Below are 16,819 nucleotides of genomic sequence, written 5' to 3'. Positions count from 1 at the left end.
CCAAATTGCTTTCCACTCAAATCTTCTTTCCACCAAATCCAAATCCTATGAGAGAGAGTTGAGTGTTGGGGAGACTATCATTTGAAGCACAAGAGCAAGGAGTTCATCATCAACACACCATTTGTTACTTCTTGGAGAGTGGTGTCTCCTAGATTGGCTAGGTGTCACTTGGGAGCCTCCGACAAGATTGTGGAGTTGAACCAAGGAGTTTGTAAGGGCAAGGAGATCGCCTACTTTGTGAAGATCTACCCTAGTGAGGCAAGTCCTTCATGGGCGATGGCCATGGTGGGATAGACAAGGTTGCTTCTTCCTGGACCCTTTGTGGGTGGAGCCCTCCGTGGACTCGCGCAGCCGTTACCCTTCGTGGGTTAAAGTCTCCATCAACGTGGATGTACGATAGCACCACCTATCAGAACCACGACAAAAACATCCATGTCTCCTATTGCGTTTGCACTCTCCAAACCCTTCCCTTTACATTCTTGCAAGTTGCATGCTTTACTTTCTGCTGCTCATTTACTCTTTGCATGCTTGCTTGAATTGTGTTAAGATTGCTTGAATTGTGCTAAGTTGCTAAAATCTGCCAAGAACTAAAATTGGGAAAAGGCTAGATTTTTATTTGGTCAAGTAGTCTAATCACCCCCCCTCTAGACATACTTTCGATCCTACAAGTGGTATCAGAGCTTTAGTCTCCATTTGCTTTGATTTCCATATCTTTTGGTAGTCATACCCTTGGTTTCACAACCTAGGAGAGTATGGCATCTAGCGAGGGAAATTACCATCGTAGAGGTCCTTACTTTGATGGTACTAATTTTGCTAGTTGGAAGCATAAGATGAAAATGCATATTCTTGGACATAGCCCTGCCGTTTGGGCTATTGTGTGTATTGGCTTGCAAGGTGAATTCTTTGATGGGAGAGAACCGAACCGTGAAGCTACCATGGAAGAGTTGAAGATGCTGCAATACAATGCTCAAGCTTGTGATATCCTCTTCAACGGATTGTGCCCCGAAGAATTCAACAAAATCAGCTGTCTTGAGAATGCAAAGGAAATTTGGGATACTTTGATTGATATGCACGAAGGTACCAACTCCGTCAAGGAAACCAAGTTGGATGTGCTTCAAAGTCAGCTTGACAAGTTCAAAATGAAGGATGGTGAAGGCGTCGCTGAAATGTACTCTAGGCTTGCTCTTATCACAAATGAGATTGCCGGCTTAGGGAGTGAAGAAATGACCGCCAAATTCATCATCAAGAAGATCCTAAGAGCTTTGGACGAAAAATATGATACCATGTGCACATTGATCCAAATGATGCCCAATTACAAAGATCTCAAGCCAACGGAAGTCATTGGAAGAATTGTTGCTCATGAGATGTCACTCAAGGATAAGGAGGAGCTCCACAACAAGTCAAGGTGGTGCTTACAAAGCCTCATGTGAAGCTCCCACATCATCAAGTGAGAAACAAACCTTCAATGAAGAATTGAGCCTAATGGTGAAGAACTTCAACAAGTTCTACAAGAGTAGAAGCAAGGAAAAAAGTTCCAAGTCAAGGTCCTACAATGACAAAAGATCTTCTAGTCGTGAGCGTAATTGCTACAATTGTAGAAGACCCGGACACTATTCCAATGAGTGTACGACACCCTACAAAAGAAGAGAAGATTCTCCAAAAAGAATAAGTAGAAGAGAAGAATCACCATTAAGAGAAAGAAGGAGTAGAGATGATCCTTATGAACGAATAACATCCCGGAGAAGAAAGGATTCGGAAAGGAAGGACAAGTCATCAAGGAGCTACACAAAACGAAGACATCAAGCTCATGTTGGTGAATGGGTTTCCGGCTCCGACTCCGACAATCACTCCGAGAGAAGCTATCACTCCGACTCCGAATACACTCAAGATGAAGGTGTTGCCGGTCTAGCACTTGTGTCAACCAACTCCTATGACATATTTGATTCACCAAATGAAGGACTTGGAAGATGCTTCATGGCTAAAGGCCCAAAGGTATCACACCCCGAGCATGTTGATTTCAATAGTGATGAAGATGACTTGTTAGGTGATGATGATTTACTTGTTGACAACTCTAGTGATGAATACTATGATGAAACGTCAATTAATCATGCTAATCAAGATAAAACTAATGGCAATGATAAGGAGAAGATTGAGCTTCTAACTGAAGAACTAAACACTCTTAAGTTAGCTCATGAAACTATCTTAGAAGATCATCGAGAACTTTTAAGGACTCATGAGAAGTTACGCTTTGAAAAGCTCAACCTTGAGCAAGAGCATGAGTTCTTAAAGGCAATCAATGATGATCTTCGCAAGAAAAATTCTTCTTACATTGCTAAGCGTTTACTCTTATCTACTTACATGCCTCAAGTCAAGTCTAGTAACAAGAACAAGAAAGATTATTCCTCTAGTAGTAACAATAATCATGCTAAATCCAATGTTGTTGCTTCTAGTAGTTCTCTTGATTCCACTAATGATTCTTTTAGCCAAGTTACACTTGAGCAAGAAAATAGCTTATTGAAGGGAATTATAGAGAAAGGTGTTTACAAGAGCCTTGCCGGGAGTAAGCAATTTGAGGAAATTGTACGCAAGCAAGGAAGGCACCGGAAGAACCAAGGTGTTGGTTTTGAACGAAAGTTCAATGCCAATGGAGTTCAATGGGAATAAGATCAATACCCCAAGACAAAGTTTGTTCCTCAACAAGAGAAGTATGATCCTACTTCTTTCAAAGGGACACACGCTCAAGATGATCTTCCACCACAAGACCATAAGAAAAAAAGGCAAGGATAAGCTTCAAGAAGAGATTGATGCATTTGAAGAAGCTCCTAGGGCCTTGGTCAAGTGGGTTCCCAAGACTACATCAAGTTCTACTTCATCTAGTACAACTACAACTCCAAGGATTCCCATCAAGATGATGTGGATCCCGACGAAGAAGAACTAGCGAGTTCTTGAGGGTGACTCCGCCAACATACTTCACTCTTACCATTTTGGCAAGGACAAGTGCAATCAGCTTCCACATCTTGCACTAGTTCAAGGAGTCACAAACCCTCTTGTTGTTAAGACAAGGGACAAGTTAACCTAATGATTTCATAGACATCATCTTGTGTGTGTGCATCACTCTATGTCTATGGATATCCTTGTTTGTTCCTTGTGGGGCTAACCCGTGTAGGTATTGAAAGTGCAACTCACTCCAAAGGATTGCTCCAAATGATCTACATCAACATTGAGCATCCACATCTTCAACACCTACATGAAGTCATCATCGACAAAACCCAAGGCTAGTTCATCCCTCTTAGGGGGGATCTCACATCTAGGGGAGATTTACTCAAAGAATTGAGCCAAAGCAACTCTAATGGTGTGAACACAACAATGCTTTATGTAAAAGTGGTAACCCCACTTGTGCTTAAACGATGAGTATGACCTATGATCAAATGTTCTCATTTGACTCCTAAGTCAATATACTCATATAGAGATGACCTAGTTATCGCCAATTGCTTGATAGATGCTAGAAGTGTTTGTGCATGCTTTGCCACATATTTCATTTGCCATTTTATTGTGTGAGCATGTTGGTTGCATAATTTACTCATTCGAGGATATCCACTTGTAGCTTTGATTGTTTGGTTTCTTTTCTTTTGCCAAGTGGATGGACAAGAATGCCTAAGAACCTTCTCTAGCTATCTATGCTTTTCTTGTCTCAAACTCTATTCATGCTATATCACAAAGCTTGATCAAGTCAGATTCGAACCACTCTGTGTGAGGAGCACTCAGAGTCCCCGATTCATCATAGACTTAAACTTACAAAATCTCTTTGTGTGTTTCAGTTTGACCGATTCATCCATTTCGGTCGTACCGAGATCACTAAGTTGATCTAGGTTTTCAATCTATATGCAACTGATTTGAACTTTTCGGTCACACCGAGTTGCAGTAACTGCTTGCAGTTATGCATCTCGGTGCCACCAAGTTGTTCCACTCGGTCACATCGACAGGGTCAGGCTATATATACCCCCGGGCCAAAAATTGGAAACTTTTCCGAAACCCTTCGCCCGGGCATAGCCTGCTGCCTCTTCGGGTCTCCGCATCGTCCTCCTCGTTGCCAGCGATCTCCCGCCGCTGGTCTCGGCCACCGTCAACAGGATTCTGCTCTGCCGTTGTCACCGTAGCAAATCCATCGCCACATTAGGGTATGGATTTGAACCTTGTGCTATTCCTTACTCCAATTCCTAGCACATTGCATTGCCATGAATCTTGCCACATTTGAAATCACTCTATCCAGCGAAATCACTCCGTAGATTAGTTTTGGATTGAAAATTTAGGGTTAGGTTTCCGCTGAATTCATCTCGGACCGACCAAGTTGTAGAAATCGGTCTCATCGATTTGGCTCAGGCCATTGCACATGTGATTCTCGGTCTGATCGAGAATTGCAAATCGGTGTGACTGAGTTCAATTCTTTGTGAAACCCTAGCAGCCTCGGTGCCACCGAACTGTGACTCGGTCTGACCGAGTTCACTAGTTTAGGTTCCAAAAGCTGCTTCAGTATCACCGAGTTTACAAATCGGTAGCTCCAAAATGCTTTTTGTGGAAAATTAAAACTAAGTTTTGACTCATTTTTTTTTGCAAAAATCTCTATGCTTTGTGATGCTCATCTACTCTACCTCATCTACATCTATTCACAGGGTCTGCTGTCAGAGTTTGCATCATGTCAGATCAGAGTGACAGCCAGAACAAGTCTGAGGAGCAAGTTCACATGAGTGAGGGCACTAGTCCATCTAGCAGTTATGATGATGGCAGTAGGAGCACACCCAGCAACTTGCCAAAGGCATCCACCAGGACCAGAAAGAAGAAGACCTCAGATTCTGAAGATGAGGACTATGTGGCTGTTGAGGATGAGGCCACTTCCAAGAAGAAGGTGTTGAAGAAGGAATATGGCACAGCTGCTACCACTAAGCCAGGAATGCAAAAGAAGGCACCTGCCAGGAGAATTCCTAGTTCCAAACCTAGGAAGGTTGCCATTGGTGAAACCATGAAGTTCACCATTGAGTCTGATGATGAAGCTGCTGGCCCGGATAAGAAGAAGAAGAGAGTCAGAACTACTACTGCTAAAGTACTTGGCAAGCCCTCTATGAGGAGAGACTCTGAAGAAGAAGAGGAAGAGGTTGCTGCACCGGTACCTAAAATTCAAAAGCTGATGGGAGATGCTATAAGATCAGGGGCTGCTCCATCTAAGCCCAAAGATGCTCCCAAGGCTGCTACTCCAAAGCCCAAGTCTGCACCCAAGAGGAACACCCGGAGCATTCCAGCTGCAGAGAAGAACAAGGCCCCAGTGCCTGAAGCTGCTGATGAAGAAGATGAAGATTCACTTGTCTTGAGAAAGTTGAAGCCCAAGATCCCTGATCATAATGATGCTCACCTAGTTGCAGAAGATATGAAGCTCAGGAAGGATGCAGGTCCGAGACTCTAGAGACAGACTGATCCCTATGCTGTCAGGAGGAGAACTGCTGTGGACTACAGGTTCCACACTAAGGAACAACAAGATTTCTATGAGACAGTGCTGCTTGACAAGAAGCCCATAGTATGTGACATGAGATGGGTTGACTAGGAGTATATCAGGAAGAATGAAGAGCACTATCCAGGAGTTTATGACAGTTTCAAGTCTTGTGGAGTAGATGACTTTGTTGGGCAGAAGCTCACAAAGTGGAATGATGAGCTCATTATGCAGTTCTACTCCACATCTCATTTCTACCCAGACGGGAAGATAGTCTGGATGCCAGAGGGTACCAGGTACCAATCAACAGTTGAAGAATGGTCTGAATTTATAAATGCTCCAAAAGAGAATGAGGATGACTTGGATGTCTATGCCAAGAAGATGAAAGACCACAACTCTATGGCACACATGTACAGAGAGATCCCAGATGTTGCACTAGAGACACACAAGTTTGGATCTGTACATTATCTGTTGTCAGGATTGCCTACTATCAACTGGATCTTAAGGCACACTCTACTGCCCAAGTTAGGTGTGAAGGAAATATGCCCTAGAGGCAATAATAAAGTTATTATTTATTTCCTCATATCATGATAAATGTTTATTATTCATGCTATAATTGTATTAACCGGAAACATGATACATGTGTGAATACATAGACAAACTTAATGTCACTAGTATGCCTCTACTTGACTAGCTCATTAATCAAAGATGGTTATGTTTCCTAACCATAGACTTGTGTTGTCATTTGATTAACGAGATCATATCATTAGGAGAATGATGTGATTGACATGACCCATCCCGTTAGCCTAGCACTTGATTGTTTAGTATGTTGCTATTGCTTTCTTCATGACTTATACAAAGTTCCTACAACTATGTGATTATGCAACTCCCGTTTACCGGAGGAACACTTTGTGTGCTACCAAATGTCACAACGTAACTGGGTGATTATAAAGGAGCTCTACAGGTGTCTCCAAAGGTAGATGTTGGGCTGGCATATTTCGAGATTAGGTTTTGTCACTCCGATTGTCGGAGAGGTATCTCTGGGCCCTCTCGGTAATGCACATCACTATAAGCCTTGCAAGCAATGTGACCAATGAGTTAGTTATGAAATGATGCATTACGTAACAAGTAAAGAGACTTGCCGGTAACGAGATTGAACTAGGTATTGGATACCGACGATCGAATCTCGAGAAAGTAACATACCGATGACAAAGGGAACAACGTATGTTGTTATGCGGTTTGACCGATAAAGATCTTCGTAGAATATGTAGGAGCCAATATGAGCATCCAGGTTCCGCTATTGGTTATTGACCGGAAACAGTTCTAGGTCATGTCTACATAGTTCTCGAACCCATAGGGTCCGCACGCTTAACGTTACGATGACAGTTTTATTATGAGTTTATAAGTTTTGATGTACCGAAGGTTGTTCGGAGTCCCGGATGTGATCACAAACATGACGAGGAGTCTCGAAATGGTCGAGACATAAAGATTGATATATTGGACGACTATATTCGGACACCGGAAGTGTTCCGGATGATTTCGGAGAAAACCAGAGTGCCGGAGGGGTTACCGGAACCCCCCGGGGAAGTATTGGGCCTTAGTAGGGCCTGAGGGAAGAGAGAGGGCAGAAGCCCAGGAGGTGGCGCGCCCCCTCCTATGAGGAGTCCGAATTGGACTAGGGGAGGGGGGCGCGGCCCCTCTTTCCCTCTCCCTCTCCCTCTCTTTCCTTCCCCCTTCCTCCTTCCTAGTTGGACTAGGAAAGGGGAGTCCTACTCCCACTAGGAGGAGGACTCCCCCCTCCTTGGTGCGCCCCTAGGGCGAGCTGGCCTCCCCCCTTGCTCCTTTATATCCGGGGGCAGGGGGCACCTCCAGAGACACAAGTTGATCTTCGTGACCGTTCCTTAGCCGTGTGCGGTGCCCCCCTCCACCATATTCCACCTCGGTCATATCGTTGTGGTGCTTAGGCAAAGCCCTGCGTCAGTAGAACATCATCATCGTCACCACGCCGTCGTGCTGACGGAACTCATCCCCGACACCCTGCTGGATCGGAGTCCGGGGATCGTCATCGAGCTGAACGTGTGCTGAACTCGGAGGTGCCGTACGTTCGGTGCTTGGATCGGTCGGATCGTGAAGACGTACGACTACATCAACCGCGTTGTCATAACGCTTCCGCTTTCGGTCTACGAGGGTACGTGGACACACTCTCCCCTCTCGTGGCTATGCATCACCATGATCTTGCGTGTGCGTAGGATTTTTTTTGAAATTACTACGTTCCCCAACAGTGGTATCAGAGCCTAGGTTTTATGCGTTGATGTTATTTGCACGAGTAGAACACAAGTGAATTGTGGGCGATACAAGTCATACTGCTTACCAGCATGTCATTCTTTGGTTCAGCGGCCCGGACCGACATTATGCGTACGCTTATGCGAGACTGGTTTTACCGTCGAGCTTCGCACACGGGTGACTAGCGGGTGTCTGTTTCTCCAACTTTAGTTGAACCGAGTGTGGCTACGCCCGGTCCTTGCGAAGGTTAAAACAGCACTAACTTGACGAACTATCGTTGTGGTTTTGATGCGTAGGTAAGAACGGTTCTTGCTCAGCCCGTAGCAGCCACATAAAATTTGCAACAACAAAGTAGAGGACGTCTAACTTGTTTTTGCAGGGCATGTTGTGATGTGATATGGTCAAGACGTGATGCTATATTTTATTGTATGAGATGATCATGTTTTGTAACCAAAGTTATCGGCAATTGGCAGGAGCCATATGGTTGTCGTTTTATTGTATGAAATGCAAACGCCCTGTAATTGCTTTACTTTATCACTAAGCGATAGTGATAGTCGTAGAAGCAATAGATGGCGTAACAACAACGATGCTACGATGGAGATCAAGGTGTCGCGCCGGTGACGATGGTGATCACGACGGTGCTTCGGAGATGGAGATCACAAGCACAAGATGATGATGGCCATATCATATCACTTATATTGATTGCATGTGATGTTTATCCTTTATGCATCTTATCTTGCTTTGATTGACGGTAGCATTTTAAGATGATCTCTCACTAAATTATCAAGAAGTGTTCTCCCTGAGTATGCACCGTTGCGAAAGTTCTTCGTGCTGAGACACCACGTGATGATCGGGTGTGATAGGCTCTACATTCAAATACAACGGGTGCAAAATAGTTGCACACGCGGAATACTCAGGTTAAACTTGACGAGCCTAGCATATACATATATGGCCTCGGAACACGGAGACCGAAAGGTCGAACGTGAATCATATAGTAGATATGATCAACATAGTGATGTTCACCATTGAAACTACTCCATCTCACGTGATGATCGGACATGGTTTAGTTGATTTGGATCACGTGATCACTTAGATGACTAGAGAGATGTCTGTCTAAGTGGGAGTTCTTAAGTAATATGATTAATTGAACTTAAATTTATCATGAACTTAGTACCTGATAGTATTTTTCTTGCCTATGTTTGATGTAGATAGATGGCTCGTGCTGTTGTTCTGTTGAATTTTAATGCGTTACTTGAGAAAGCTAAGTTGAAAAATGATGGTAGCAATTACACGGACTGGGTCCGTAACTTGAGGATTATCCTCATTGCTGCACAGAAGAATTACGTCCTGGAAGCACCGTTGGGTGCCAGGCCTACTGCAGATGCGACTGACGATGTTAAGAATGTTTGGCAGAGCAAAGCTGATGACTACTCGATAGTTCAGTGTGCCATGCTTTACGGCTTGGAACCAGGTCTTCAACAACGTTTTGAACGTCATGGAGCATATGAGATGTTCCAGGAGTTGAAGTTAATATTTCAAGCAAATGCCCGAATTGAGAGATATGAAGTTTCCAATAAGTTCTATAGCTGTAAGATGGAGGAGAATAGTTCTGTCAGTGAACACACACTCAAAATGTCTGGGTATAATAATCACTTGATTCAACTTGGAGTTAATCTTCCTGATGATAGTGTCATTGACAGAATTCTTCAATCACTGCCACCAAGCTACAAGAGCTTCGTGATGAACTATAATATGCAAGGGATGGACAAGACTATTCCCGAGTTCTTCGCAATGCTAAAGGCTGCGGAGGTAGAAATCAAGAAGGAGCATCAAGTGTTGATGGTCAATAAGACCACCAGTTTCAAGAAAAAGGGCAAAGGGAAGAAGAATGGGAACTTCAAAAAGAACAACAAACAAGTTGCTGCTCAAGAGAAGAAACCCAAGTCTGGACCTAAGCCTGAGACTGAGTGCTTCTACTGCAAGCAGACTGGACACTGGAAGCAGAACTGCCCCAAGTATTTGGCGGATAAGAAGGATGGAAAAGTGAACAAAGGTATATGTGATATACATGTTATTGATGTGTACCTTACTAATACTCGCAGTAGTACCTGGGTATTAGATACTGGTTCTGTTGCTAATATTTGCAACTCGAAACAGGGACTACGGATTAGGCGAAGATTGGCTAAGGACGAGGTGACGATGCGCGTGGGAAATGGTTCCAAAGTCGATGTGATCGCGGTCGGCACGCTACCTCTACATCTACCATCGGGATTAGTTTTAGACCTAAATAATTGTTATTTGGTGCCAGCGTTGAGCATGAACATTATATCTGGATCTTGTTTGATGCGAGACGGTTATTCATTTAAATCAGAGAATAATGGTTGTTCTATTTATATGAGTAATATCTTTTATGGTCATGCACACTTACAGAGTGGTCTATTTTTATTAAATCTCGATAGTAGTGATACACATATTCATAATGTTGAAGCCAAAAGATGTAGAGTTGATAATGATAGTGCAACTTATTTGTGGCACTACCGTTCAGGTCATATCGGTGTAAAGCGCATGAAGAAACTCCATACTGATGGACTTTTGGAATCACTTGATTATGAATCACTTGGTACTTGCGAACCGTGCCTCATGGGCAAGATGACTAAAACGCCGTTCTCCGGAACTATGGAGCGAGCAACTGATTTGTTGGAAATCATACATACTGATGTATGTGGTCCAATGAATGTTGAGGCTTGCGGCGGGTATCATTATTTTCTCACCTTCACAGATGATTTGAGCAGATATGGGTATATCTACTTGATGAAACACAAGTCTGAAAAATTTGAAAAGTTCAAAGAATTTCAGAGTGAAGTGGAAAATCATCGTAACAAGAAAATAAAATTTCTACGATCTGATCGTGGAGGAGAATATTTGAGTTACGAGTTTGGTTTACATTTGAAACAATGCGGAATAGTTTCGCAACTCATGCCACCCGAAACACCACAACGAAATGGTGTGTCCGAACGTCGTAATCATACTTTACTGGATATGGTGCGATCTATGATGTCTCTTACTAATTTACCGCTATCGTTTTGGGGTTATGCTTTAGAGACGGCCGCATTCACGTTAAATAGGGCACCATCAAAATCCATTGAGACGACGCCTTATGAACTGTGGTTTGGCAAGAAACCAAAGTTGCCATTTCTTAAAGTTTGGGGCTGCGATGCTTATGTGAATAAACTTTAACCAGATAAGCTCGAACCCAAATCGGAGAAATGTGTCTTCATAGGATACCCAAAAGAGACTATTGGGTACACCTTCTATCACAGATCTGAGGGCAAGATTTTCGTTGCTAAATTCGGATCCTTTCTAGAGAAGGAGTTTCTCTCGAAAGAAGTGAGTGGGAGGAAAGTAGAACTTGATGAGGTAACTGTACCTGCTCCCTTATTGGAAAGTAGTTCATCACAAGAACCGGTTCCTGTGACAACTACACCAATTAGTGAGGAAGCTAATGATATTGATCATGAAACTTCAGATCAAGTTTCTACTGAACCTCGTAGGTCTACCAGAGTAAGATCTGCACCAGAGTGGTATGGTAATCCAATTCTGGAAGTCATGTTACTTGACCATGGCGAACCTACGAACTATGAGGAGGCGATGATGAACCCAGATTCCGCAAAATGGCTTGAAGCCATGAAATTTGAGATAGGATCCATGTATGAGAACAAAGTATGGACTTTGGTTGACTTGCCCGATGATCGACAAACCATTGAGAATAAATGGATCTTCAAGAAGAAGACTGACGCTGATGGTAATGTAACTGTCTACAAAGCTCGACTTGTTGCAAAAGGTTTTCGACAAGTTCAAGGGGTTGACTATGATGAGACTTTCTCACCCGTAGCGATGCTTAAGTATGTCCGAATCATGTTAGCAATTGCCGCATTTTATGATTATGAAATTTGGCAAATGGATGTCAAAATTGCATTCCTGAATGGATTTCTGGAAGAAGAGTTGTATATGATGCAACCGGAAGGTTTTGTCGATCCAAAAGGTGCTAACAAAGTGTGCAAGCTCCAGCGGTCCATTTATGGACTGGTGCAAGCATCTCGGAGTTGGAATAAACGCTTTGATAGTGTGATCAAAGCATATGGTTTTATACAGACTTTTGGAGAAGCCTGTATTTACAAGAAAGTGAGTGGGAGCTCTGTAGCATTTCTGATATTATATGTAGATGACATATTGTTAATTGGAAATGATATAGAATTTCTGGATAGCATAAAGGGATACTTGAATAAAAGTTTTTCAATGAAAGTCCTCGGTGAAGCTGCTTACATATTAGGCATCAAGATCTATAGAGATAGATCAAGACGCTTAATTGGACTTTCACAAAGCACATACCTTGATAAAGTTTTGAAAAGGTTCAAAATGGATCAGGCTAAGAAAGGGTTCTTGCCTGTATTACAAGGTGTGAAGTTGAGCAGACTCAATGCCCGACCACAACAGAAGATAGAGAGAAAATGAAAGATGTTCCCTATGCTTCAGCCATAGGCTCTATCATGTATGCAATGCTGTGTACCAGACCTGATGTATACTTAGCAATAAGTTTAGCAGGGAGGTACCAAAGTAATCCAGGAGTGGATCACTGGACAGCGGTCAAGAACATCCTGAAATACCTGAAAAGGACTAAGGATATGTTTCTCGTTTATGGAGGTGACAAAGAACTAGTCATAAATGGTTACATCGATGCAAGCTTTGACACTGATCCGGACGATTCTAAATCGCAAACCGGATACGTATTTTTATTAAACGGTGGAGCTGTGAGTTGGTGCAGTTCTAAACAAAGCGTCGTGGCGGGATCTACATGTGAAGCGGAATACATAGCTGCTTCGGAAGCAGCAAATGAAGGAGTCTGGATGAAGGAGTTCATTTCTGATCTAGGTGTCATACCTAGTGCATCGGGACCAATGAAGATCTTCTGTGACAATACTGGTGCAATTGCCTTGGCAAAGGAATCCAAGTTTCACAAGAGGACCAAGCACATCAAGAGACGCTTCCATTCCATCCGGGACCAAGTCCAGGTGGGAGACATAGAGATTTGCAAGATACATACGGATCTGAATGTAGCAGACCCGTTGACTAAGCCTCTTCCACGAGTAAAACATGATCAGCACCAAGACTCCATGGGTGTTAGAATCATTACTATGTAATCTAGATTATTGACTCTAGTGCAAGTGGGAGACTGAAGGAAATATGCCCTAGAGGCAATAATAAAGTTATTATTTATTTCCTCATATCATGATAAATGTTTATTATTCATGTTATAATTGTATTAACCGGAAACATGATACATGTGTGAATACATAGACAAACTTAATGTCACTAGTATGCCTCTACTTGACTAGCTCATTAATCAAAGATGGTTATGTTTCCTAACCATAGACATGTGTTGTCATTTGATTAACGAGATCATATCATTAGGAGAATGATGTGATTGACATGACCCATCCCGTTAGCCTAGCACTTGATCGTTTAGTATGTTGCTATTGCTTTCTTCATGACTTATACAAAGTTCCTACAACTATGAGATTATGCAACTCCCGTTTACCGGAGGAACACTCTGTGTGCTACCAAACGTCACAATGTAACTAGGTGATTATAAAGGAGCTCTACAGGTGTCTCCAAAGGTAGATGTTGGGTTGGCGTATTTAGAGATTAGGTTTTGTCACTCTGATTGTCGGAGAGGTATCTCTGGGCCCTCTCGGTAATGCACATCACTATAAGCCTTGCAAGCAATGTGACCAATGAGTTGGTTACGGAATGATGCATTACGTAACGAGTAAAGAGACTTGCCGGTAATGAGATTGAACTAGGTATTGGATACCGACGATCGAATCTCGGGAAAGTAACATACCGATAACAAAGGGAACAACGTATGTTGTTATGCGGTTTGACCAATAAAGATCTTCGTAGAATATGTAGGAGCCAATATGAGCATCCAGGTTCCGCTATTGGTTATTGACCGGAAACAGTTCTAGGTCATGTCTACATAGTTCTCGAACCCGTAGTGTCGTGGAATTAACACGTTAGATGTCCTTAGTGTCAGGACTTAGTTGCGAGGCCAATGCATCTATGTGGTAGCTTGAGAGGGGTTGATCGGGACGAGAGACGCAACACGCAAGACAAGGATTTAGACAGCTTTGGGCCCCGGGAAACATCATCCGGTAACAACCCTACATGCTGTTTGTGGCTAGGTCTCATTATGCTCATGAGAAGAGTCGCCGTAAGCCGGCTCCCCCTTTGTGTCTAGCCCTAGATATTGTTTCTTGTTTCTTGTCCCCCTTTGGGGAGCTCTACCCCTCCTTATATAAGTTAGAGGGGCGGGTTACATGTGGAGTCCTAGTAGGACTAGCCTATCTTGTACTACAAGCCGGATTCAAGTCCGGGTCTTGATTCCTTGTAAAGGAGATACTCCTCACACCTTTCCTCTTAAGCCGACCTATCATAACGTAAGCCGGCCTTCTGGGCCTTGAGCCTCCTGGGCCCCCGGGTCTTGTCGCTCCTCTGATCCGCTTGTCAGGTCACGCATAAGTCGCCAGGATCGGGTGGGTCACTTAGTGTGTCGTCCAGTCAGGGCGGGTCATTAGTGAGTCGCCAAGCCCGGCCGGGTTACACCACGGGGTATATCCCCGACATTAGCCCCCAAGTTTAGCTTGGATTTATCCATTGTAAACTTATGCTGCAAAATAAACACAAGAACAAATTTGACAGGTTGTGCTCCGGGTTAAGAATTCTTGTAAACCGGCACCTGAACATCCTTAAGTCCTTGTCATTTCCTTCTTCTAGAAAATCCGGGTCAATAGACCAGCTTCACAATCAATTTGATGATGTTGGTTTCTCATAGAAAAATATTGTGAAGAATAATCCACTTGAGTCGGCTTCCAAGGCGCCGGGTTAAATAATTTTTGGTCTTCAAATACTCATCTGATATTCAGCCGGCTTGAAGATATAAAACTTGCCGGTTTATCATTACCCAAAAACTCCGGGTTATAAAGACTGATGATGTCGAGTCGTACTGAGTCATGTAATTGATCTTCCTGATTTGCTCAAAACTGATAATTTGAAGATGTTCCTCTTTATATATGCATAATACCTGTAGCCCCCAAGTCTTAAGAGGAGAACATAGTGATAGCTTAAGACTTGCTCCAATATAAGTGTTGCAACCAAAGAAGAAATCCGGTTTGTTCATCTCAATCATTAGTCATAAACTGAATATTCCATATAGGTAGCCCCCAAGTTCCGGGTTGTCATGCTTGCAGCAACCTGGGACTTGTAATTGCCTTATGCTCATAAAAACTTCAACCAGTATAGCCTCCAAGGGCCGGGTCATTATGCAATAATGAGCAGGGACTTTATAAATATGATCATGTAGATTTGAACAACAACGTGTAGCCCCCAAGGGCCGGCTCAGTAAGATAATATTGAGCTAGTACTTTATATATACTTCTTTGAAAAGAACATCATATAATGTAACCCCCATCATGGGGCGTGAACCCACGTCCACAAGGTTGAGAGCTTTATGCTTTACCAACTGAGCAGTGGATCTCTTCAATAATAGATGAAAATTTGTGTACCTTGAATTGTTGACAGGAGCAATTGGTAGCCCCCAAGGGCCGGCTCATTTAAAATGTGATGAGTCGGGTCTTCAATAAGTTGAGCAAAAATTGACTTTGCATTAGCCCCCAAGTGCCATGGTGCATGCTGGCAGTGACATGGGACTTGTATATTCGATGTAATCTCGATTTGAATAATGTAGCCCTCAAGTGCCGGGTCGTAAGCCTGCAGCGACTCAGGACTATTCCTTTCATTGTAGAATAAATCATATCCATTGATAGAATAATAGCCATTGCGCTGAAGCGACTTTGAAAACCTCAATCATAACACTGGTTATTGATAATCACAATAGAAATCCAGCCATGTTGGCTGTTTAAGATTTCATCAATATAATCCGGTATGAAAACCTCAATCGTTCAATATCATCATGAAAATCCAGCCAGTTTTGGCTATTAAAGATGTAAATACCTCATCGGTTGACAAGTAAATCCGGAGTTTAAATACATGGCGGCTCTTGGCCGATGACGACTTAATGTGCATTCATTGTAAGCCGGATTTTTTGTAACCCGGTGGCCTATAGCCCTTGAGAAAATCAATAATTGATAACCCTTTTGAGACACCAATTTCAATGATGAGCTTGGACTGAAGCATTTATATAAGTCATAATTCTGCAAATCCTGCACAGAGTTTAAACAACATATGCCCTGGCGACTTAACATCAAGAGCCAAGGCAGGTAACCACCCAAATGTAGTCTTATCCTGCACACAAGTAGATTACAAGATCCCTATGATCCTTTGAATGATACCGCCGGTTTATGTGACCCGGACAGTGAAGTTGACTTTGTAAGAGCCGGCACATATGATATTTGTGACAACTCAAAAACTTGCGATTGTATAAAAACAGATAAAAAATTTGAGGCTTCTGATTCGAATACGATCAGTAAACCGTCCCAAAGGGGTTAAGCTAAGATTCGAATACGATCATATAGCCCCCAGCGGTGTTGGCTATGCCGATCAAAGTGGGTATCGACAGCTATGTTCTCTTTGGTTCGAATATGACCTATGTTTGAACAGGAAAACCCCCAAATGACCACTGTAATATTGAATCTGTACTGCCGGGTTATATAACCTGTGTAATAAGGGTGATAACCCAATCCTTAGAAGCTAATGCTTCCATATAAATGATGGTTGTCATAAGCTGGCGACTTATAGTCAAAAGTCAAGCCGGTTAATCATAAAACACTTATATACATTTGAGATATAATCCCCAAAAGGTCTCAAGTTAAGTAATTGTGGCTACAATAAACTTTACCAGAGATAGAATAAAACTTTTTGAGGCTTCTGATTCGGATACGATCAGTAAACCGTTCCAAAGGGGTTAAGCTAAGATTCAAATACGATCATATAGCCCCCAATGGCTTGGCGATGCCGATCAAGTGGGTATCGACAGCTATG

This window comes from Triticum dicoccoides, chromosome 1B, assembly GCF_002162155.2.
Source record: "Triticum dicoccoides isolate Atlit2015 ecotype Zavitan chromosome 1B, WEW_v2.0, whole genome shotgun sequence".
NCBI lineage: Eukaryota > Viridiplantae > Streptophyta > Magnoliopsida > Poales > Poaceae > Triticum > Triticum dicoccoides.
This window is presented reverse-complemented; position numbering follows the sequence as displayed.